We start from the raw sequence: 23885 nt of genomic DNA, 5'->3' as shown, positions 1-23885 counted from the left end.
AAACAGATGTTGATGTTTAGAGTAAAGCTGTTTTTTGAAATTGACTAATGGTGAATTTGTCAGTGCTGAAGGTGGTGCTCCAGTTATTTTGGGATTATATCCAAGGCACCTATTGGTGCGATTATTATTACTATTAGTACTAGTATTAGTGTTATCATATTGGAAAGAAAAGACAGAGAAAACCTTTTCTGTAATTGTGGATCTCTATACAGAGGAAGGACTTCTTAGGATGGAAACCACATAATCATGATTGCATCACTTTGGCTTATAGAGGACTGTATATTTGGAAATCTACTACCATGTGTAAATCTATAGATGTGTGTGTGTTGGGAGGAGAATCCACATTTTTCAGACATCGCATACTGCAAGAAGAATAGAAGAATAGTAAGGCACATAATTCAACTTTATTTAAAATTTATTCAACTTTAATTAAAATTAGATGCAACTTTTACATGTATTGTGTAAATTTCCATGCAGTGTAAGTCAATTCACGCATGAAATTGACATAATCAATCAAATACAGCCAAACTTTAAAAAGTAAATTGCTGGTGTAACATTTTGTGGATAACATTTTGTTCCTGTTGTGATATTGATTTTGATCATTGTTCAACATAGGCAACATTTGCGTTAGATAAAATTCCCATAGACTCCCCTGCCCCCAGTCTAAGCAGTGGGCTTGACTGATTTTTACTGGGGTGGGATTGCAGTGGGTACAAAATATTAAAAGTTCCTTCCATTTGGATTAAGATTCCAGTCTGGGTCATCCCTTGTACATCTCTAATATACTTTGAACTCAATTTCCTTGACTGATGTGTTAGATAACTCTGTTTTCCATTGGGCTATTTCTACTTTTTATCTTGACTCAGCATGTGGCGGCAACAGGCTTGGAAACTAAACAGAGTCTGGCTTCCTTAGTATTTGAATTGCAGATTGCCAGGAAACACCAAGGTTGTAAGTTACACAGGATGTTGAGAGATATCCTAGGAGGAAGATATGTAAGTAAGTAAGGAGATATTTTTTACCTTTTTTAGTACGTTGTTGCAGGCAGACAATGCCTTACATTTCTGACCTATAGGAGACAAATAGACACTGAAAATGTAAATTTACAATTTTCCAAAACATACAGAACCAAGAGGAAAAAGAATGGAGAGAATTAAAACACCACTGTCCAAAATACTCTCACATGGTAACATTTCCCACTGGCTGCACATTTTATAAATGTGGCATTGGACACATTTTTCTAACCTTATTCTGCCACCTAGTGTTTATATATTTTACAAGTATCATTGTTGTGTATTAAATATAGTTAGAAATGCTTATTATAGAGCAGTAAACCCTTTTTTCATGTTAATAAACATGGAAATATAAAACATTTTATTTATTTTATTTATTTATTTTGTCCAATACACAATGAGGGTTTTAGTGGGTATATATCTATATACACATAGTAAAATACATGATGAAGGTTATAGAGGAGATACTCATAGTAAAATATATCTAAGAAATAATAGAAAAGAAGGTATAGTAATAGAACATATCAATGAAAGAATAGAAGAAGAGATATAGGAATAGAAGAAAGGTATAGGAGATATAGGAGAGCAATAGGACAGGGGACGGAAGGCACTCTAGTGCACTTGTACTCGCCCCGTACTCGCCCCTTAGGAATCTGGATAGGTCAACCGTAGATAATCTGATGGGGGTTTGGGTATGACACTATGGAGTCCGGTAATGAGTTCCACGCTTAGACAACTCGGTTACTTAAGTCATATTTTTAAAAGTCAAGTTTGGAGCAGTTAATATTAAGTTTAAATCTGTTGTGTGCTCTTCTGTTGTTGTGGCTGAAGCTGAAGTAGTCGCCGACAGGCAGGATGTTGCAGCATATGATCTTGTGGGCATGTCAGTTTTGTCTTTAAAATATTACATATGAAACAGCCCTAGAATGAGGTCTTAGATTTCGAGTTATTTACTTTTCAAATCAACCCCAAAAAATTCCAGGATTGCATTTTAAGAGCCCAAATCTAGAAATGGTAAGGTATTTATGAGTGAGCGATGCTTGTCCTAAACTAACTGTACTCAATTTGGTATATAAAAATTTTGGGATTGCAATTTCCATCATTTTGAGACTGACCGATATTTTGATACCACATTGGGAAAGGTTAGTTTTTTAAAAAAGTGAATAGACAAAACAACTGCAGAGCTTGAAATACATCTACCATCTTACCTTACCCAAACCATTTTAATGGAAGTTCCCCTTATAGCAGCCAGTATGCACTAATATTATTAGCTTTATCATATCCATCCCTATTCCAATCATAGGAAATGACCTCATCCACTAAACATGCTCCCTTTTCTTCCTCACGGATGGAATACTAGGTTATCCCATAGGCCAGTGATGGCAAATCTTTTTTGGCTCAGGTGCCAAAAGGATGCACACACGCACAATAGTGTGCGTGCGTGTGCCCACACCCATAATGCAATGCCTTCTCCCCATGCATGCACACAACCCCCTGCATCGCCCGCCCCCCCCCCTCCATTCATTTGCACAGGCATCACTGAAGCCTCCGGACTTCCAGTAGGCCTGTTGGGCTATTTTTCACTCTTCCAAGGATTCAGGAAAGCCTCCTGAAGCCTGGAAAGAGCAAAAATGGCCAAAAAGGCCGGAAATCAGCTGGAGAGTACACGCATGCACTCTGGAGCTGACATAGAGTAATGCCTCACATGCCCTCAGATATGGTTCCACATGCCACCTGTGGCACATAGGTTTGCCATCACTGCCATAGGCTATTCTCAAATCTGTGACAAATGGGGTAGAACAAGAAGAAAATAGAATACCTATGGGACTGCCTTCTGCCGCAGGAATCCCAGCGGCCGATTAGGTCCCACAGAGTCGGCCTTTTCTGGGTCCCGTTCATAGTTCCCTCTAAGCTGAGCAGTGAGCAATCGCTCACTTAAAAATCATCATCAACTCAGTTTTCCAAACCTGCCCAGAAGCCGAGAGGGAAAGAGTGAGAGGGAAGGAGAGAGAGAGGAAGAGAGGAAGAGAGAGAAACAGATAGAAAAAAGAGAGGAAATTAAAAGAGAAAGAAAAAGAATGGGAGTAAGGAAGAGAGAGAAAAAATCAAAATCTAGTTTGAAACTAGCTCAACTATTTAAGTGGCATTTTGATATTGATAGAGTTGCCCTATTATGAGCTCACTGTTATAGACACACAGTATTTATTTATGTATTTATTTATTATTTCTGTGCCGCCCAGTCCCGAAGAGACTGCCGCTCAGACACTATACTTTTCCGCCCCCCCCAAAAAAAAAAATTAGAGGGAACACTGGTCTCGTTGACTAAACAATTCATCTTGTGGGACCTAGGGAAAGAGTCTTCTCTGTGGCGGCCCCAGCCCTCTGGAAACAACTCCCCCCTGAGATTCAAATTGCCCCCACCCTGCTTGCCTTCCATAAGATGTTGAAGACCCATCTATACCGCCAAGCATGGGGGGATTGATTTCTCCCCTTACCTTTCCTGACTCAACATATGAGATTGGTATGATTGTTTTAGAATTGTTAGTTTTTTATAATAATAGGGTTTTTAATATAGTTTATATTGGATTTGTATTTTATTGTATCTATTTTTGTTGTGAGCCGCTCCGAGTCCTCGGAGAGTGGTGGCATATAAATCTAATAAATAATAATAATAAAAATGTCTCTGTCTCCCTCTCTCTCTCTCACACACACACACACTTGTAATTTTTAGATCACACTGTTCCTCCCCACTATCCTTACAAAGACTGATCAATATCGGAGCTTTTTTTTTGGTAGAGTATTTATGGAACAGAATCTTTGGGGAAATAAAAGCTGTATGACTTGATTTCATACATCCACTTGTGGATTGTAGTCCAAATTTAATGACAGGGCTGCTAAAAGAGCTGTTCTGAGCCAGTGGAGGGCAGGCCTACTCAGTGAGTGTCATGTCTGGCCACATTTCAGACTGTTCTATATTATAATGAGCAGCGGTGGGCTATGAGCTGGAACAATAAATTGCGCTCGCCGCGGTGGCTCATAAGTGCTTGCGGGGCCAGCGCGATTTTACTTCTGCACCTGTGGAAGTCACAGGAAAACCTCGCCGAAACACGGGAGCACCTGCAGCTCCGTACGCAATTTCCTTTTATAATTTTTTTAATTTTTTTATTATTTTCAAATACATAACAAGACAAATATATACATAAAAATAGAAAACAAAACACATAACAAAAAAAGGAGCTCCAATCGCTATAGTAATCTCCATAATAAAAAAAAACTTTTGTTAATTAGATCATTTCAAATGAAAGAAAACACTTATCTCTATTTATATACATTTCAAGATAATAAATTTACATAGTCTTGGATTCATTGAGAATTTCTTCTATTCAACCAAATATAGACCCCCACCCCAGATTTTATAATATTCGGTCTCTTCTTGATTTTTCAACCCCCTCAATTTCCACAGGTGCAGAAGCAAAATCACACTGGCCCCAAAACCACTTACAAGTCACAGCATCGAGCACAATTTAGCATTCTGGCTTGTAGACCACCGCTGATAATGAGGCTGGATTAGGAATCATTCTAAACACTGAAGCCATGATAGTTTTGACAATGAAGAAGTAGCTTCCTATATGTTTTCTACTCATACATCAAGACTTGCCAATACTTTCAAATAAATTACATGGCTGGTCAAAGTTGTCAGCTGTTTATGAGCCGATTCAACAGTGCACCATCTTTCAGTTCCAGCTAAAAGAGCTGTTTGTTGTAAAGAAAGAATTGCCAAGAACTAGGATATGAGACCACAGGGATTACATATTATCCTAGCAGTCTTACAGTCGTTTGCATTTCAAACCTACTGAGCTAGACTGGTTCTGAAAACTAGCAGCAAAAGCTGAAATCCCAGCGAGAAGACTTCACTGTATTGTGTTCAAACTTTGCATCTCTAGTGCATCAGGCATGTTGACTATGCAATTGGACCACAACTGCAATGCCCAGGGATGGCCATAGTAACAATTATACTTGCACTGGTCAATTAGCCCTTGCTGCTTGCTAAGCTTAATATTTTGCTGAGCTGCCAAAAGAAGCAGTGATGTGATGCTAGCGCTCTGAACCTTTTTGGTTTATGAAGTACTATTGTTAAGAGTCTGCCCCAAAATAGTTGCAATTATCTTTCTAGGCATTATATGACTCTATGACCTGCAGCCATATGATTCAGAAAGTAAGGTGCTTGAACGCATCCGTAACCCAGGATTTAATCTTTATGAAAATGCTGATCCGGCATTACAAAAGAGGAGGAAGCTGCACCACAGGTTTCTTTGTGATACAATAGATTAAGATTGATGACTGGGGAGACAATGTGGCCAGTGTCTACAGAACTTTAATTCCATTGAGAATGGGGTACATCTAACTTTTCTACCAATGCTTAGTGTGTGCTGTTACATTTGGATTGTGGGACAGCATAGGGATATTGTTATGTCTACTGCCCATGCTCCAAAACCAGGGTGTCAAACTCAATTTCATTGAAGGACGTATCAAGGTTGTGTTTGATTTTGGGGGCCTGGGTTGACTCAAGCATTTTGCCAGTAAAAACGGACTCCCAAGCTCTATTTCCGGCTGTGATAGCTTCCTGCAACCCTCTGCCAGCAAAAATAGAGCTCATGAGGGGTGCATGTGGTCTTCCCATGCTCTCTTTTCCTGGCAGAGGCACTGTGGGCTGGTCCTTTGCTGTTTCCAGGGCAGCCCCATGGGGCAGGTCTAAGCACTGTAGGCTGGCCCTGGCCCTTGGGTTCTTGAATTTCACACCCCTCCTGCAAAACAATTCCCTACGAAACTAGACTTACAATCCTGGGTCTTGAAAGCTTAGAACTACGATGCCTTAAACATGATCTAAGTATTGCCCACAAGATCATATGCTGCAATGTCCTGCCTATCAAAGACTACTTCAGCTTTAACCACAACAACACAAAAGCACACAACAGATTCAAGCTTAATATTAACCGCTCCAAACTTGACTGTAAAAAATACGACTTTAGTAACCGAGTTGTTGAAGCGTGGAACTCATTACCAGACTCCCTAACCCCCAACACTTTACACTTGGACTATCCACGGTTGACCTCTCCAGATTCCTAAGAGGTCAGTAAGGAGTGTACATAAGTGCACAAGAGTGCCTTCCGTCCCCTGTCCTATAGTCTCTCCTATATCTCCTATATCTTCTCTACTATATCTCTATAAGCTTCATTGTATATTATTGTGTGTTGGACTAACTAGCTAACTAAGTAACTAACTAATCCTGGCCTAGCCAGAATTTATTTATTATTTGTTTGTTTGTTTGTTTATTCATTCATTCATTCATTCATTCATTTATTTTGTATGCCGCCCCTCTCCGTAGACTCGGGGCGGAATTACTTCCACAATGGCAATGGATTGTTCTAGATATTTTGTTCTGGGAGAGTTAAATGTCCAGGCTGAGCTTGCCCAGAAATGAAAACCTTGGCAACCACAACCCCCAATATGATATCCATTTGGAATGTGAAGATGGCCCAGAGGTTTGACACTGTCATTTGTAGAACGCTTTTATAATTACCAGCAGCTTGTAGGATGAGGGACAGGAAGGAAAACATTTTTGGGAGGCAGTTTCTGGAACTGAGGTGACATCCTGCCTCAAAGATGGGACTGATAAGAATGGAGCCTGAAAGACCCACAGAAATAATCCAAATAACATAGTCATGCATATCTGCAGGAACAAGTTAAGGATGAGATGCCATTGTGAGGTTATGCAACCTTATGCAAAATGAGCAGCAAAAAAACAGTGGTTTGAGAATTAGAGAGGAAAACATACCTTACTGTCAAAACAGCTACAACTGTAAAATAATTAAGACCATTTAGACTGGGCTTTTGGGAAGTATGGATAAGAGCCTGACTTGCCATGCACATTCTTGAAATTCCCAATCAATTTTGGGGGTTGAATTTACAAATAGATATTGGAGTGGTCGAACAACCTTACATTCAGGAAACTGAGAAGCTCAGAAGAACTTAAATGGATAGTTTTAACCCTTTTCTATTTTTTTAAAAAAATATTTTGTAGCTATTTTTCCATTTATTTAAGCATCCAAAAACATACTCTGAAGGAAAATGCAATGAAACAAATTAACATACATTGTGTACATTAAAATACAATGTGTACATTGTATTAGGAAAAATGTCCTAACAGTAAGATCAATTCAAAACAGAAACAAATTTCCCAAAGAGTAGTGGCCTGTTCACAAGTTATGTTCAAATAGAGGATGTCTTAATGAGAATGCTTGTACAAATGTTAATTTATTATTTTTACTTTTTAAAATATTTTGAAGTATGTAATAAATAAAATCTAGACTTTACAAGTTGGGGGGGAGCAATATAGCCTGCATGATAAATCATTGAAGTATATATGAAATTAATTTGTGAATGGGAAAAAGCATGTACTACTTTATATATTTGAAAGAAAATATAGTCTGGCGTATAATTAATATAATATAAACATAGTAACTTTAATGCTAATATAACATTAATATCTGTATATACTACTATTAATTTAATTTTCTTTGATTTTCTTCTGTACTTACTATTGTTTTCTTTTTTTGAAGTGGAAAATTAATAAAAATATTTAAAAAGTAATAAAAATATTTAAAAAGAGAATGCTTGTACAAAATAAGACTTGAACTCAGTAGCCACAAAGCCCAGTTTTGAATCTATTTGATTTAGAAAATACCTTCTTCTTTCATCCCAGTTTTTCTGTAAAGCAGCACTGGAATTCATCCATAACTTTCAAATGCATAGTTCACTTTTCCTTACTTCCATTTCAGTATGTCACTATTTTATTAGTTGGCAAGTTGCTACATGTTGTGGATCACACTGTGGCATCACTGTATAGAAATTACCGCTGCAACTGCCTCAGGACCAGGCCTATCAGTTCATCTTTATGCACATGCTGAGACAAACTGAAGGGTGACAGAGTACTTATTTTATAGGCAATTTCCTCTAATTGAATTTCAAAGCAGGATCTTATGTGATATCCACTTGCAACTTTAACCAAGCCATCAATCCAGCTAATTTGAAAATGTAGATACACAAATGGTTGGTTGACTGATGATTGAAATACACAATGAGATTATGATGGAGGTGGTAATAAATCAACATGCAACAATTTACTGCCCTCAAATTGCCCCATAGGAATGCAGGAGAAAACTACTCCTCGATGCATCCCCAAATGCTGACCTTTAAATTTAAAAGATAATGCACTCAACACAAAGCAAAGCATGAGACCCACTAAAATGGAATAGAATTTAGTAGCCAAGTATGATTGGACACACAAGGAATTTGTCTTTGGTGCATATGTTCTCAGTGTACATAAAATAAAAGATATATCAAGAATCATGAGGCGCAATAGTTAATGATTGTCATAGGGTTCAAATAAGAAATCAGGAAACAATCTAGAACTTTACAATCAAAATATAAAATGACCTGCAAAAAAGTTGCACTGATCTTATTATTAAAACACTTCAAATAAGCATAGCAACTTTAAGTGACATTAAAGAAATATAGTTATTATGGAAGAACACAATATAATTATAAAGTACATAAGAATAATTTACTATTGCATGGGTTTAGCCATTGCAGCTTGGAGCTCTTAAGTTAAGAGTGAATAATCAACAAATCATCTTCTTCCACCCGAGTAGTTTTTCATGTTTTAACTGAGATCTGTTAAGAAAAGCAGAAGAAACATCTTATAATCTTTGTGCAAAACTCTGGTTTTGTAACAGAATGTTCCACTGTTCCCTAAAATGTTCTATCTCTCTTTTGGAATGCACTGAAGAAACAGTTTGCAGAACTATTCTGGAAAATGAACTGCTACTGGAGCAGCCAAATTGATATGCTCTGGGAGAACCCTTCTATTACCAGATAGTTTTCGGCATCTTTTATTGCTAATTCAATAATCTAAACCTACTTTTTGTTGGGTATTTTGATTATTATTAATATTACTTGTATTAGCAGAGTTCAGCTGGCTTAATTTGCAGCGGAGTTAGCATGGCAAGAAATAACACGTGGCTCAGAATCCCATTTGTTAGCAATGAATAACCACTCCTTCATAAAGATGAAAAATACAATCTTTACTTACAATTATGTTCATTCATGCAATTTACAAATTGCAGGCAGGTAAGTTTATATTCCAGTCCATATTAATAACTTCTGGATGGTCCCATGTGTGAGGATGGCTTTGGATTTCATCTCACACATGTGTCCTCAGCCGAGGACAATGGAGCACACAGGAAGGGTCATTAAGGCGAAAAGAGGATCAGAAGGGGGGAGCATCTACTCTGCAGAGGTTTATATAGTCTGCAGAGTACCTGCCCCTTTTGGTCATCAAAAGGTGACACACTGGTCAGTTAATTGCAACCTGACCATAGAGATGTGTTTACAAGACAGTGCAAGCATGTAGTAGAGTAGTTAAACCCAACACTTTTGAGGCTGATGCGCAGGAGGGAATTGGAAGATGCAGTGGAATTGACTTCCAGGCAAGGGATCATTGTGAAATAACACACTCGCCAAGGTGTCATAACAAATTGCTGCTCTTCTCCAATCTTGAGAATTAGACTGGAGAAGATGCCCCTACTCTGATTCACATCCAAGCTAGACACACAAGGAGATGCAAATTGGATGTTTCTAACATTTCTATATGCACAAACATCATGGTTGTGAAATCTAATGTGAGAAGGCCAAATTCATTAATAAAGCTTATGCTTTAACCCTAAAAATCTCTGAATAACTTAATAGAAAGTTACTATTTAAATGATTTATTAAAACACAGTGGTACCTCTACTTACAAACGCCTCTACTTACGAACTTTTCTAGATAAGAACCGGGTGTTCAAGATTTTTTCCCCTCTTCTCAAGAATAATTTTCCACTTACAAATCCGAGCCTCCGAAACTGTAACCGGAAAAGGCAGGGAGAAGCCTCCGTGGTGCCTCTCTAGGAATCTCCTGGGAGGAAACAGAGCCAGAAAAGGCGAGGGGAAGCCTCCATGGGGCCTGTCTAAGAATCTCCTAGGAGGAAACAGGGCCTCCATCCTCCCTGTGGTTTCCCAAATTGCACACATTATTTGCTTTTACATTGATTCCTATGGGAAAAATTGCTTCTTACAAACTTTTCTACTTATGAACTTGGTCACAGAACAAATTTAAGTTCATAAGTAGAGGTACCTCTGTACACTGTTCTGAGTTTCATTTCAAATGCTTTTGTATGCAATTCACAACCATTCACAGGTTCACAGGAGTCCTCTAGCCATGTAAATCGGAAGACCAAAATAATTGCAGTACCCAATCTGGGTTGGTCACCAGGACTATAGGTTTTGTCTTCTGAACTTTTGGGCTCATACTGGAGCCCATCCTCATGGATCTCCTCTGTGGTCCCAGTGACCAACCCAGATTGGATTCTGCAACATTATCCTGGGACACATATATTCATTTGTGAAAGAAATAATTGACCGTGATATCAAGCAATATTATATAATTAATTTCTAGATATGTTTATGTCCCTTATTAATATAACTCTGCAATTTTGATTATCGGTAGATAAAAAAATAAAACTGATATAAAAGCATGTAAACAAGGCAATGAAGAACAAGTAAGGGCTGAATGCCCATACAAATTACAGCTATAACTTTTTTGTGAAACATAGAGATAAAGCCAACATTATTTTCCAGATGAAATGTTTGAAGAATGGAGATCACTATTGAGAAAGCCTGTCCCCTGATCCATGGTGAACTTCACTAAGAAAGGCAACCCACAATCGGCCTCCTTATATGTCTAGATCAGATAGTAATCAGTTTATGTTATGACGAACGTAATATATCCTAGTGCTGTGCTATGTAAAGTTTTAAAGCTAATGCACTCCATTATGAATTTGATCCCTGAAGAATACTAGTAATTATATCACAACATCAGGAATGGTATTATTCTCTGTTGCTGGAGTACTGTGCTGTTTACACCCCACTGTTGTAAAGAGTCTTTATTAATGCTTCCGAGCCTAAATTGTATTCCCTAGCAACCACCAGCTCAATCGCAGAGAGTTCCACAGGCTATTCAAAGGAAGCCAACATTACTCCTCAAGGCAAGGCAAGTCCAATCCACCAGGCAAAATCAGGTTCCTAAAAGCAAAGGCAAAGCAAGGCAAGGCTAGGCTAAGTAAACAATTGAAGAGACATGATCTGAAGTTCAAGGCAACAACACACAGCAAGGAAACAAATATGGTGTTCCCAGCAGAGCCTCCATTTGTCTACTGTGCTAAATACAATGGTTCCCGAAAATAAGACCCTATCATATATTTTTGGAACCCTGAAATAAGCACTTGGCCTTAATGCCATGCACTCAAAAGCCCAATTGGGTTTTTTTATCAGGGGATGTCTTATTTTGGAGGGAACAGGGTAGCCAGCTCAGGACTATCCGGCTGCAGCTGTACTTCAGCCAAATCCCTCTCAGACAGCTGCTTGGAACTGGTTCATCCTCCTCTGAGCTGACATCTGGAGAGGTATCTTTGGAAGCTTTCAAGGGAGTGTCCACACATTCCAAGAAATCCCAGGGTCCAGGAATCGGTTGTCCAACTCTGGGGGAAGATGCTGGGTGGAGAGCCAAACCCAGTCACTCACTGCCAGGGGAGGGACATGGCATTGGTGCTGGTCTTAGAACCTCATGGCATGATTCAACTGGTCCTACAGTGTGTGACGGCAAGTTCCTGCAGTAAGTTCATAGAGGCCAGTACCGGAGAGTCCGATGGAGCCAAAGGGAATAGGCGCAAATGGAAACCATAGGTTTCTAGGAATGGGAACATTTGTGTCGAGGTGTGTTGCACGTTACTGTACACAAACTCCACCAACCCAGTTGCCCTGCTTAAAGTTAAGCTTAAACTTACAGCACTGCAAGGACTGCTCCAACACAGCATTCAGATGTTCTATACCTGTGTCCGTTTCCAGATGATACACGGATGAGAGGCACACCTGCATTTTAGGGTCTCTCAGAGTTTAAGAAACCACTGAATAATATTATAAATGAAAACCCAAACTTTCTGAATACTTCTGTAAGCTTGTTTATTGGAACCACCGTTTATTCTTCAGACTACTAACTCATAAGTAGGTTCACTATCAGACAGCTCTGTAATGTAGTTGGAAAAACAATTCACCACTCCGTTTCTTTACTGCCTTGACCAATTCATCTATTATACCTAAGCTTATTTTTCTTTCTATTCTAATATAGAATTGGAGCTTGAAATCACCAGCAATTTTCAAACAGATTTCATTGACTCTGTTCTACATTCTTGCTGCCTGCTGGGATTTAAGACATAAAACTAATAAAGAGCACTTGCAACATTTGATTAGTTAAGCAGACTGCTGTAGAAAATAAATATAATTTTAAAACTGGGAAACAACTACCATCATGCCTTTCTGACATTTAACAGAAAACAACATGCCTCAGATTCAATTTTCTTTAGTCCTTTGAAATTGGCACAGCACAATAATATAAAGGTATTAAGGGAACAGGCCTGCTGTCAAAAACTTAAACTCAGACCGTGAATCTTCGTAACGCATTACAACCGCTGAAAATTGTCCTCAAAACATTTAAAGCTACTACCCACATATATTTCTACATAGATCACATGGAATAGAAATAAAAGAGACCGGATTTATTGTACCTTCAGAGTCAACAAAGGCTGTAAGAACAAAATGATTTCAATTTAATAAACTCTATCATTCTTAGGCATACTCGTTTACAGCTTTCCTCATGTTACATATTTACAGCTTATACAATGAAGATCATTTGCTAGGGATAAGTTTTCTTACGCTACCTTGTGATAGGTACAGCATGGTAGAATAATGAACACATTCCTTGACTTTGTTATTAAAACTTGACAGCTTATGAATAAGAGTGACTAAAAGCGTCAACTTGTTGAAGCATGTTTTAATGCTGTAGTGTATTTACAAAAAGCTTTCCTTGGAAATGCAATAGTCTTTATTACCTTCTTTGAAATATTTATCTTGGTTAAAACATAAGCAGCACAAGCTGTCAAAATGACAGAGAACGCCAGTTATTCTTACCACCCAACCCATTTGGAAAGATATAAAATTAGAGTAAATGATTCAGTGTGGTTTCTTTGGAAAGATACAACAAAGGACCTCAAACTTAAATGAATAATGTAATGAGTGAATCTGTATTTTGTTGTCCTGGATGAAAGGTACATGGAACCATTAGAATGTGCCCTGACTTTATCATCAATTGATCTGATGATGCAGATGACCAAAAGTAGCAGGAACTTTCAAAGGTCAATGCGTATGAACCATTTTTGCTTGCCTTTCAACACAATAAAACAGTTTATAGAGGACTATTTTCTGCTTCACTCCCCACCCCTAATACTCTTTGGAAACAACACAGGAGTAGGCAACATAACCTGCACTGCATATCAGACATTAATACAATCAAGAGAGTCTATAAATATTTCACAAGAAGGGTCCTTTACTCCTCCCCTCGCAACAAAATACTTTATTCCACCAGACTTGAAATACTGGGATTAGACAATTTACAACTATGTCGCCTCCGATCTGACCCAAATGTAGTTCATAAAATCATATACCAAAATGTCCTCCCTGTTAATGACTACTTCACCTTCAACCACAGCAATACATGAGCATGTAATAGATTCAAACTAAATGTAAACCGCTCCAAACTCGACGGCAGAAAATACAACTTGCAATAGAGTGATCAATCCCTGGAATGTACTACTTTACTCTGTGGTTTCTTCCCTAAACCCCAAAAACTTTAACCTTAGACTGTCTACAGTCGACCTCTCCCCATTTCTAAGAGGTTTGTAAGGGGTGTACATAAGTGCACCACTGTGCCTACCGTCCTATTATCCTCTTTTATCATTTTTTTTACTTATGTTATGTTTACACAAACTACTACTATCCTATACATGTTTGACAACTAAATAAATTAAATTAAATAACCAACCTCCATTCTTGAGCTCCCAAAATAATTTTGGGTCACAAGAAAAACAAGCTATTGTCAAAGTTGTGGGAAAGATCAAAAGCAACATGAGAAAATATTATTTTACTGAAAGAGTAGTAGATCCTTGGAACAAACTTACAGCAGACGTAGTTGGTAAATCCACAGTAACTGAATTTAAACATGCCTGGGATAAACATAGATCCATCCTAAGATAAAATACAAAAAATAGTATAAGGGCAGACTAGATGGACCATGAGGTCTTTTTCTGCTGTCAGTCTTCTATGTTTCTAAGATGATGATGATGCAATTTGGTAGCATTGGGTCCGTGAGCAATTAAAGAGAAGTACTTTATATGTTTGTATACATCCAAACATCTGCAAAACTGCAACATAAACTAAAAGCATAATAATGGACTATGGGCCATCTGGCTTGGAAAACTGTCCACACTCAGCAGGCATTGATCTTTGAGGCAGAAAGAGAGAGAGAGAAAAAGGCAACTTGGTAATGTGAAATACAGTATAGCCTAATTCCTTTGTTCTGAATCTTGCTGTCCTCACTATTTGCTACCACTTGCTAGCTGGGGTTCCTATGCAATGTTTCAGTTCTTAACCACAGAGTTTGAAAAGAAGAGGGTATGCTTGCAGAAACTGGTGGCGCAGCAGGTAGAGTGCTGTACTGCAGGCCACTGAAGCTGACTGTAGATCTGAAGGTCAGCGGTTCAAATCTCATCACTGGCTCAAGGTTGACTCAGCCTTCCATCCTTCCGAAGTGGGTAAAATGAGGACCCAGATTGTTGGGGCAATAGGCTGGCTCTGTTAAAAAGTGCTATTGCTAACATGTTGTAAGCCGCCCTGAGTCTAAGGAGAAGGGCGGCATAAAAATCAATCAATCTATCAATCTATCTATCAATCAATCAATCAAACAAACAAACAAACAAACAAACAAACAGCAAGACTTGAGTCTCATCCACACATCTTGCTTGCCCTGATGTGAGCACAGTGCACTTACTGTCTTGCAAAGATAGCAACACACATTGCCTTCAGCCCATGTTAGTCACTATGAAGGGAATCTCCATGTTCCCTTTCAAAAATGGTGTTTTCCAGCTGTTGCCAATGTTTGGTCGGGCTACTGTATTCTACCTTATTGAACAAGCTCTGGTTCCACTGAGGTAGGTGAGACTATGCTGCTACTATGTTCTCGACTCCTCCAGCATTTGCTGCTGGAACTCCATGTTTTTCCTGTCATGTCTTCCATCAGGTGCCCCTGGGTTTTCAGCAGACATAGAAAAAATAACAACAGAAGACCTATGAAATCATGTCCATACTCAGTGAAGACCTATAATGACCCTGTGGCTTGTCAGGCCGCTGCAAGCACACCATTTTGATATTGCATTATGATGGATGGAAAAGTCAGTTGCCGAGATGGATGGTCATACAAATTGCATGAATGAAGGTGTTGTAGAATGAAGGGTGCATTGCATAGAATGGAACATTCCTGAAGGCTCATACAAGTCTGTCCACACGTGATGATAAAGCAGCCAAGATATATCTGAATAGAGATAGAGATATATCAGGGAAGGAGTAACACTGCTTTTTCACATGTAGCGAAAGTAAGTTTTGCACTAAATGAAGAATATCTGGAAGAGGTGCCTCCGATGAACCTTTCCTCGACCTTGGTGCCACCTTTTGGTATGTAGAAGTAACAGTAGACAAGTGTTGGACATCAGCATATAGATCTTCATGGCAGCAGTTAATTTTACACTGTGCTACCATTTAGGGGTGATTTTGCAGCAATAAAACAATGCCTCAACAATAAAAGCAAGGACACTAAAGGACAGTAAAAACTAAGCAACACTCTCTTCTCTTCACAAACATTGTGTTAATGCAACATTTCATATGTTGGTGACTGGATAAATAGACACAAGCCTATACATACCTGTTCTGTTGGGCTCTCTGGTAGACTTCTCCCAAAAATTCACAGGTACAAATTTCAGACACACACACGTTTGAAAATTCAAAACAATGTCCTTTATAATGAAAAGTCACTTAAACTAAGTCCTCTTTTGGTATAGCAAAGAGCACTTGTCTCCAAACAAATTGGTAATTTGTACAAGTGCCTTTTTAGTTCTGTGATACTTAGCTTGCAGCTGTGAGGCAATTCACAGTCCTTCTTCTTTCAAAAAGTGAAACACACTTTGCTCTGGTTTAGTTTCAAAGTGGGGAAAAATCAGCACACAAAAGGTCCAAGTCAGTAAAGCAGTCACGAAACACAAAGATCAGATAATCCTCCACAATGGCCAAACCCACAGGCTGCTATTTATAGCAGCCTCACTAATTACCACAGCCCCAAACAACCACAGGTGGCCTCATTTTCTTTGATAATAATCTCTCAGTTGTTGTTGCCTATGCATCGCTCTCCGCATGCGTGGCTGTTTCATTAACTCTTGTTCTGAATCCAAGGAGGAGCTACACTCTCCTCCTCTCTGTTACTCATGTCTTCTTGGTCAGAGGAGCCTTCATCATCAGATTCCATGGGGGGGGGGAGGGAAACAGGCCTGCAGAATGTGGATGTCTCCCCCACATCCACAGTCCTTGGGGAAGGAGCTGGGCCAGAGCTAACCACAACACATACCCATATACTGTACATATCTCTCAGCTTCAGTGATCAATACATATTCCAGTAAGATGTCTGTTTTAAATATTTAAATCCATAATATTAGGAGCTACAAATTGAGGATGCAGAAAGAGAACCATCAATCTTTGTTATTTCTTCTGGTTGACACGTGGAAAATTTAAAAACAAACCAGCAAAATTAAACTATATGGTGAAAACTATTATGTAAAAAGAAAAGTTTCAATGGTGTATTATTTCCATTATTCATTTTATTTAAAGTTACATGGCTGATCAATTCACCTGTTGTTCTGATGGCTAGCATACAATTTAAACAGTTATAAACAAAAACAATTTTGAAACAATTAGTTACCCATATTATTTTTCTTTAATTTACAGATTACTTACTGGGTGTCAAGAATAAATTTGGCAAGTTTACTTGCAACTATTGAATTAGCAGCTGTGCTTAAACAGAGTCTGAGAGAAAAGGAATAGTCATTAACTAACTGCAAGAGCTATCACCTGAATTAGCTTATACTCATTTTAACCGGGAAACAGATGGAATCTTAATTGACTTGCTTTTAAAGGATCATTGCAATGGCCTTAAAATGTGAATGGATTTATGAGAGCCAGACAAAAGTAGGCTGGACCTCAGCTAAAAGCTTTTAGTTCTGTACAACTGTGCGTATTTGTTTTATCCATAAATGGAGAGAAAATAATGAATGTGGAAACAGATTAGCTTTCTTCAGTACAGTGTTCCTTTTTGTTTAGGAGGATTACCTTAAATTCAGATACATTTCTCTTTTAGGGAAGTGCAGAATTTTTTTAAAAAAAGATGGCTTCACTTAACACAGCGGTCTCCAATCTTTTTGATACCAGGAACCAGTTTCATGGAAAACTGTTGTGGTTAGCTCTGGCCCAGCTCCTGCCCCAAGGAATGTGCAGGTGGATTTGGGGGAAACATCCACATGCCGCAGGCCTGTTTTGCTCCCGATGGAATCTGCACACGAAGCCTCCTCTGACCAAGGAAGTGTGAGTGACAGGGAAGAGGGGAGTTTGGCAGACAGCCCAGGAGGAGATCAATCATCTGTATCATCCTTGGATTCTGAACAAGAATTAATGACACATCCATGCATGCGTAGAGTGATGCATAGGACACAACTGAAGGATTATTACAAGAGAAAATGAGGCCACCTGTGGTTGGATGGGGCTCCAGTAATTAGGGCTGCTGCTATAAATAGCAGCGTGTGGGTTTGGCCGTTGTGGAAGAGTAGCTGATCGCAGTTCTTCAGGAATCGTGTGTTGCTGTTTTCTGGACTTTGTTGATTTTTCACGCCTTTGAAATCAAAGCAGAGCAACGTCTGTGTCTCACTTCATTGGAAGAAGAAAGAGTGTGAAGTTTCTTCACAGCTGTTAGCTAAGTACTTAATGACTGCTTAAGGGAAATTGTACAGACTACCGGGTTGTTTTGGGATCAGTGCTCTTTGCAATACACAAAGAGTGCTTAGTTTATTTTGAAGTTTGTGATAAAGAACATTGTTTTGAATTTTCAAACGTGTGTGTGTCTGAAATTTGTACCCTTGCATTTTTGGGAGGCTCCTACCAGAGCGCCCGGCAGGACAGAAAACATTTTTTTCCACAGACTGGGGGTAGGGAGGAAGGAAGGAGGACCCAACCTAGATCCCTCACACATACACTTTACAGTAGAATTTGCGCTCCTATGAGAACCTAATGCTTGGTGATCTGAGATGGAGGCTGGAGCTGTGATGCTAGCTCTGGAAAGTGGCTACAAATACAGATGAAGCTTTACTTGCTTTGCCTGCCATTTACCTGCAACTATGTAGCACGGTTCCTAACAGGCCACAAATATGTATCTGTCCATGCCCCAAGGATTGGGGACCCCTGACTTAATTCCAAAATGTTTTCTTCTGTAAAATCCTAATTCTAATTTTGTGCAGTCAAGTGAGGATTCTCTTAATATAATTATATAATTATTTAATATAAGCAAGCACTCCCATTTTAAACGTAAATTATTTGGTTGGGGAAACCCAGTCTTCTTTTTATGTAAATAAAAATATACCCATCACCCAAATCTACTCCAGGAGTTTCTGTCAATAAGCAGAACAAGATTTGGGGGAGGAAAAAGACAGAAAAAAAGAAAAGGGTGAGATTTTGTTATTTGCTCACAGGTTGGATTTAACACTGAATTTGGCAATGTGTATTTACATATAGAATTCAATTGGATATGAATAACATTGTTCAGTTTGCTGATTTAAAAAGTAATTTTTAAAATATCTTGGAAATTGAGAGAATATCAAAGATCATTAGACGTCCTTGCTTTATTGCTATGAAACTTTATATAAGCAGGAAAATGAAATGAAATTAGTACTGATAGATAATACCTGGAATGTGTTCTCACAGTACTGTATGCTGGTAAGATATTCAATTGAGACCACATTTGGAATACTGTGTTCAGTTCTGGAGACCTCACCTACAAAAAGATATTGACAAAATTGAACGGGTCCAAAGACGGGCTACAAGAATGGTGGAAGGTCTTAAGCATAAAATGTATCAGGAAAGACTTAATGAACTCAATCTGTATAATCTGGAGGACAGAAGGAAAAGGGGGGACATGATCTAAACATTTAAATATATTAAAGGGTTAAATAAGGTCCAGGAGGGAAGTGTTTTTAATAGGAAACTGAACACAAGAACAAGGGGACACAATCTGAAGTTAGTTGGGGGAAAGATCAAAAGCAACATGAGAAAATATTATTTTACTGAAAGAGTAGTATATCCTTGGAACAAACTTCCAGCAGACGTAGTAGATAAATCCACAGTAACTGAATTTAAACATGCCTGGGATAAACATATATCCATCCTAAGATAAAATACAGAAAATAGTATAAGGGCAGACTAGATGGACCATGAGGTCTTTTTCTGCCGTCAGTCTTCTATGTTTCTATGTTTCTAATTCAAAATCTTTTTGTGAGGCTTAGTGTATATGTCATTTTAAGTTCACATAAATACCGACAGATAACTATTTCATAATAGAAGACTGAAATATACATGGAAGTCAGACAGATGCAGACATATGCCTATAGGCAAGCATAATTTTTCATAATCTCCACATGTCCCCAGTCAAAAGTTTTCACTCTACATTTGTCAAGTAAGCATCCAAATTTTAGCTCAGGAATGACTCATTGAAAACAAGTATATTAACAACACAGTAGCAAAGCAGAGTTCTGGGTGATGCTATTTCTCCATTGTTTGGGAAAAACAGAAAATACAGACACAAACAATATGTCCATAACATGGCACCATCTGTTGCAAATTTAACAGTGAAAACTCACAAAAGACATGGAATTCAAACATGCATTGCTTCATTTTTGTACAATTTGTAGTTGATATATTCCTGAAATGAGGGTAGTTATTGCATTCTGGTCTTCCTTCAATACATGTTAAAGAACTAACATCAACAATTTACAATGTTTTGCTCATAGCTTTTCCCATATGCAACAGAAACATCTGTTGAGATGATGAAAATCAGTGGCTTGGTATTATTCTGAGTTATATGCAATCAGTGGCTTGGTATTATACTGAGTTATATGCAATCTAATATCTAACAACACCATAAGGCGAATAAACAGAAGACTAATAAGTGAAATGTAAAAGCAATATAATTATTCAGTGATTTAGCAAAAAGCAAAAGCTAGAAAAATAAAAGAGGCAATACAGTATAAGCATCCCATTAAAATCTTGTAAAAGGAAAACAGAAAAGGAATGCTACATTTGCTAAAAGTACAATTTTCTTAGCATCTAACATGCAGTATTTTAGTTTTTCAGAAGATTGGGATATTTTAAAGTGACATTAAATGTCCAGAAGTGTCGGAATATTTTAAAAAGACAGCATATTGCCTTCAACAATATGGGTCCTTATTTTACTGACCTTGGAATGATGGAAGACTGAGTCAACCTCCAGTCAGGGTAAAATTCCAGACTTTGGGAAGAGTTAGCCTGCAATACAGCATTTTAAGTACTGTGCTACCAGGACTCCTCACTATTTGAGACCCCTGTTTCCTGGGAAAATATATGGGAAAATTCCATTAGTCAACACACCTAGGATGATTAGTTCTCCATTATCTTTGAGACCAAATAAATGTTGCCAATGTGTCCATAACACATTGAACTTAACAGGGCACACTTTCCCAGCCCACCCTATCTATGTTTCCAGGTAACATACATGGAAAACTCTCATTGGGTCACTTAGGGTTAGAAGCCCATTAACTTGAAGAGCAAAATGAATGTCACTACCTGGTTCAAAGTGCTTTGGTAAGCTTACGAGCCTGCCCTGTCTATGTTTTCTGGTAAAATACATAGAAAAATCCCATTGGAGGCAATCTCACATAGAGTTAAGGTTAGGCCTGCATAAACCGGGAGAGTAAAATGGACATGGCCAACAAGTTTGTAGTGCATTAGTATGCTTAGGAGGACGCTGACTTTTCATGTCTGCCCCGTCTACATTTTCTGCTAAAATAAATGAGAAATTATAATTCTGGGACAAATCCACACAGGGTAAACTCTCCATGAATTTGGAGAGTAAAATAGATGTTATAAACTGTAGTATTAAACTAATACTCGCTGTTGTGAACCACCCTGAGTCTGAGGGAAAGGGTGGCATAGAAATCAATCAATCAATCAAATAAATAAATAAATAAACAAATAAATCAATTTACAGCATAAGCAAAACAAAAAAGCCCAGAATAAAAACTATTAAAACATTAATGGTTAGAAAACTTTATACGGAAAATAAAACCCAAGTTTTCCATACTTTCTGATCATCATCCCCCCTGGATAAATTATTGTGCTTCTACTCAGAGTTGAGTCTGGTAGCATACACATTTACATTATCAGTACGAGCATTTGGCTAAAAAGGAAGGGAAACTCAGAAACCGGCGCTTTATTTTCAGTAATGATATAATACGCAAGTTTTTTTTGGGGGGGGGGGAGCCTTATTATTGCACAGGAGCGCCGGCTCCACCTAACCCCACCCCACTAAGCACCCAAATCCTTAACTCGCGGTGTAACAGCATCCTTATATCCAGCTTTTTATGGCCACTCCCCCACTCTGCCTAGGCCAATAGGAAACCAGAGGGGCGAGGCGTCTGCGCTTGCGACTCTGGCGCGGAAGCACTGCCCCCGTTTCTTCTTCCTGAGTGCTTGGCTTATTTTCTCATCCGTTTGTGTTGCCGCCGCCGTTGCCGCCATCGTCGGATCCGCCCAGCCTCAAATCCCGGGCATTTTCCTGGGATCTGGACCCTCGGCTGCTGGCTGGAGCGGTCCCGCTTTGAAAAAGAGCTTCTGCTTGGCAAAATACAGATTCAGGGTAATCATAATTCCCCCATCCAACCCTTCTTATACTCTATGTAAGGTCTATCCATATTACCAAGATTTTCCAGCATCGTTGTCCTCCTGTTTCCCGTGTCCAGTGCTCCCTAACCATCCACGCACTTTGGGGTGCTTCTACATCCACGCATTTAAAGAGAGCGGCAGATTCTGACGTGCCAGCGTTGTACGGGTTATTGACCCTCCTCGCATTTCTTGCTTCGAATAAATCATTGTTCCAACGTTGCGTTAACTCCAACTCATCCCCTAAAATCAAGAGAATGTCAGCACACGATTTGATACTTCGTGCATGATTATGTACCCTTGGAAGGCAATCCTCGATTGGGCTTCCTCCGAATTTAGCTTTGCTTTATATAATTTGGGTATTTTATATAAAATTTGCTGGTTGATGGCAGCAGGTGGCAGTGACTAGTCATAGGTGGCTGATTTGGGGAAACCAAAATAGGATTAAGCTTGATTAAGAACTCGGATGGGAAATCAACCTCCTAAAACTGAATGGTAATATCTCCAAAGAATGCAAAAATAAATTGCTTGTATATGGTTGCCACTAACACCCATCCCCATCCCACAACATGTATCTGTCACAGTAGTGATCAGGAAGCAAACTCAGATCTTTGTGAAATTTATTAATATTTTGTACTAAGTGGGTTTGCAAAGGATGCTCATTGCTGGTTATGGTTGTATGGCTTTACTCCAATAGGAATTTCATTCAATGTTTTTATTCTCTTTTAATACTTTTTGTACTATATATGTCTTCAGGTCCTATAATTACTGTCAACTGGGGCAGACTGTAAAAGGAGGTAACAGTTCCAAAGGATGTTCCTATAAAATTCCTCAGTCTTGTATAACATTTTTCTCAGCATACAGGATATATAGTACAACAAATCTTAAGTGAAAAATGGTGGATGTACTCTAATTACCCATATCCATGGCTGTGACAACAATTAGATTATATTCTAATGGTTTTCCAGCCAGAGACAAACTGAGATCATGTATTGTACTGTACTATGGATACTGTGCTACACGTTCAAGTACATTTTTAGGGAGAGAGAGGGTGTCCATTAAATAGTAACAAATGAGCAAATTTTGATAGTTGATAAGTGAAATCTTATCAAGTATTTCATGTTATTATTATTATGTCAATACAACACAGCAAATGAGATCACTATGCTGGATTTTGTATTTCATCACCCGTTGGGCGCTTCCCAAGCATCTAGGACTGCGTGATGTAGCGGCGAATTATGTTTGCTGATCCCAGCAAAGTGGCCTTTTGCAATTGACAGATGGAGATTTTGTCAATTCCGATGGTTTTCAAATGTCCGCTGAGATCCTTTGGCACTGCGCCCAGTGTGCCAAGTACCACTGGGACCACTTTCACTGGTTTATGCCAGAGACATTGCAGCTCGATTTTTAGATCTTTGTATTTCACTAATTTCTCTAGCTGCTTCTCCTCAATTCTGCTATCCCCTGGGATTGCAATGTCGATGATCCCTACTTTCTTTTTCCTTCACAATCAGGATGTCTGGTGTGTTATGCTTCAGAATTTGGTCAGTCTGAAGTCGGAAGTCCCACAGTAGTTTTGCTTGCTCATTTTTCGACCACTTTTTCGGGCTTATGATCCCACCAGTTCTTTGCCACTGGTAAATGGTAGTTCCGGCACAAGTTCCAGTGGATCATCTGTGCCACAGTATCATGTCTATGCTTGTAGTCAGTCTGTGCGATCTTTTTGCAGCAGCTGAGTATGTGATCGATTGTTTCATCTGTTTCTTTACAGAGTCTGCACATTATGATTATTATTATTATTATTATTATTATTATTATTATTATT

General features: G+C 38.7%; 1 protein-coding gene and 1 long non-coding RNA gene across 2 annotated transcripts in view; one reads left to right on the top strand and one right to left on the bottom strand.

Moving 5' to 3' along the window:
• Window positions 1–611: 611 nt before the first annotated feature.
• On the bottom strand, window positions 612–20649 carry LOC139161029 (uncharacterized). The gene is made up of 3 exons (XR_011558056.1): window positions 20601–20649; window positions 19054–19142; window positions 612–980 (listed from the first exon to the last, which is right to left on the bottom strand). It is a non-coding gene; the product is annotated as an uncharacterized lncRNA (long non-coding RNA).
• Window positions 20650–21867: 1218 nt separating this feature from the next.
• TBC1D32 (TBC1 domain family member 32) overlaps window positions 21868–23885 on the top strand; it is a 106081-nt gene continuing 104063 nt past the window's right edge. The window contains exon 1 of the mRNA XM_070733436.1: window positions 21868–22037. The gene's annotated coding sequence lies outside the window, so the exon portion shown is untranslated. The remainder of the gene's footprint in view (window positions 22038–23885) is intronic.

This window comes from Erythrolamprus reginae, chromosome 1, assembly GCF_031021105.1.
Source record: "Erythrolamprus reginae isolate rEryReg1 chromosome 1, rEryReg1.hap1, whole genome shotgun sequence".
NCBI lineage: Eukaryota > Metazoa > Chordata > Lepidosauria > Squamata > Dipsadidae > Erythrolamprus > Erythrolamprus reginae.
This window is presented reverse-complemented; position numbering and strand designations above follow the sequence as displayed.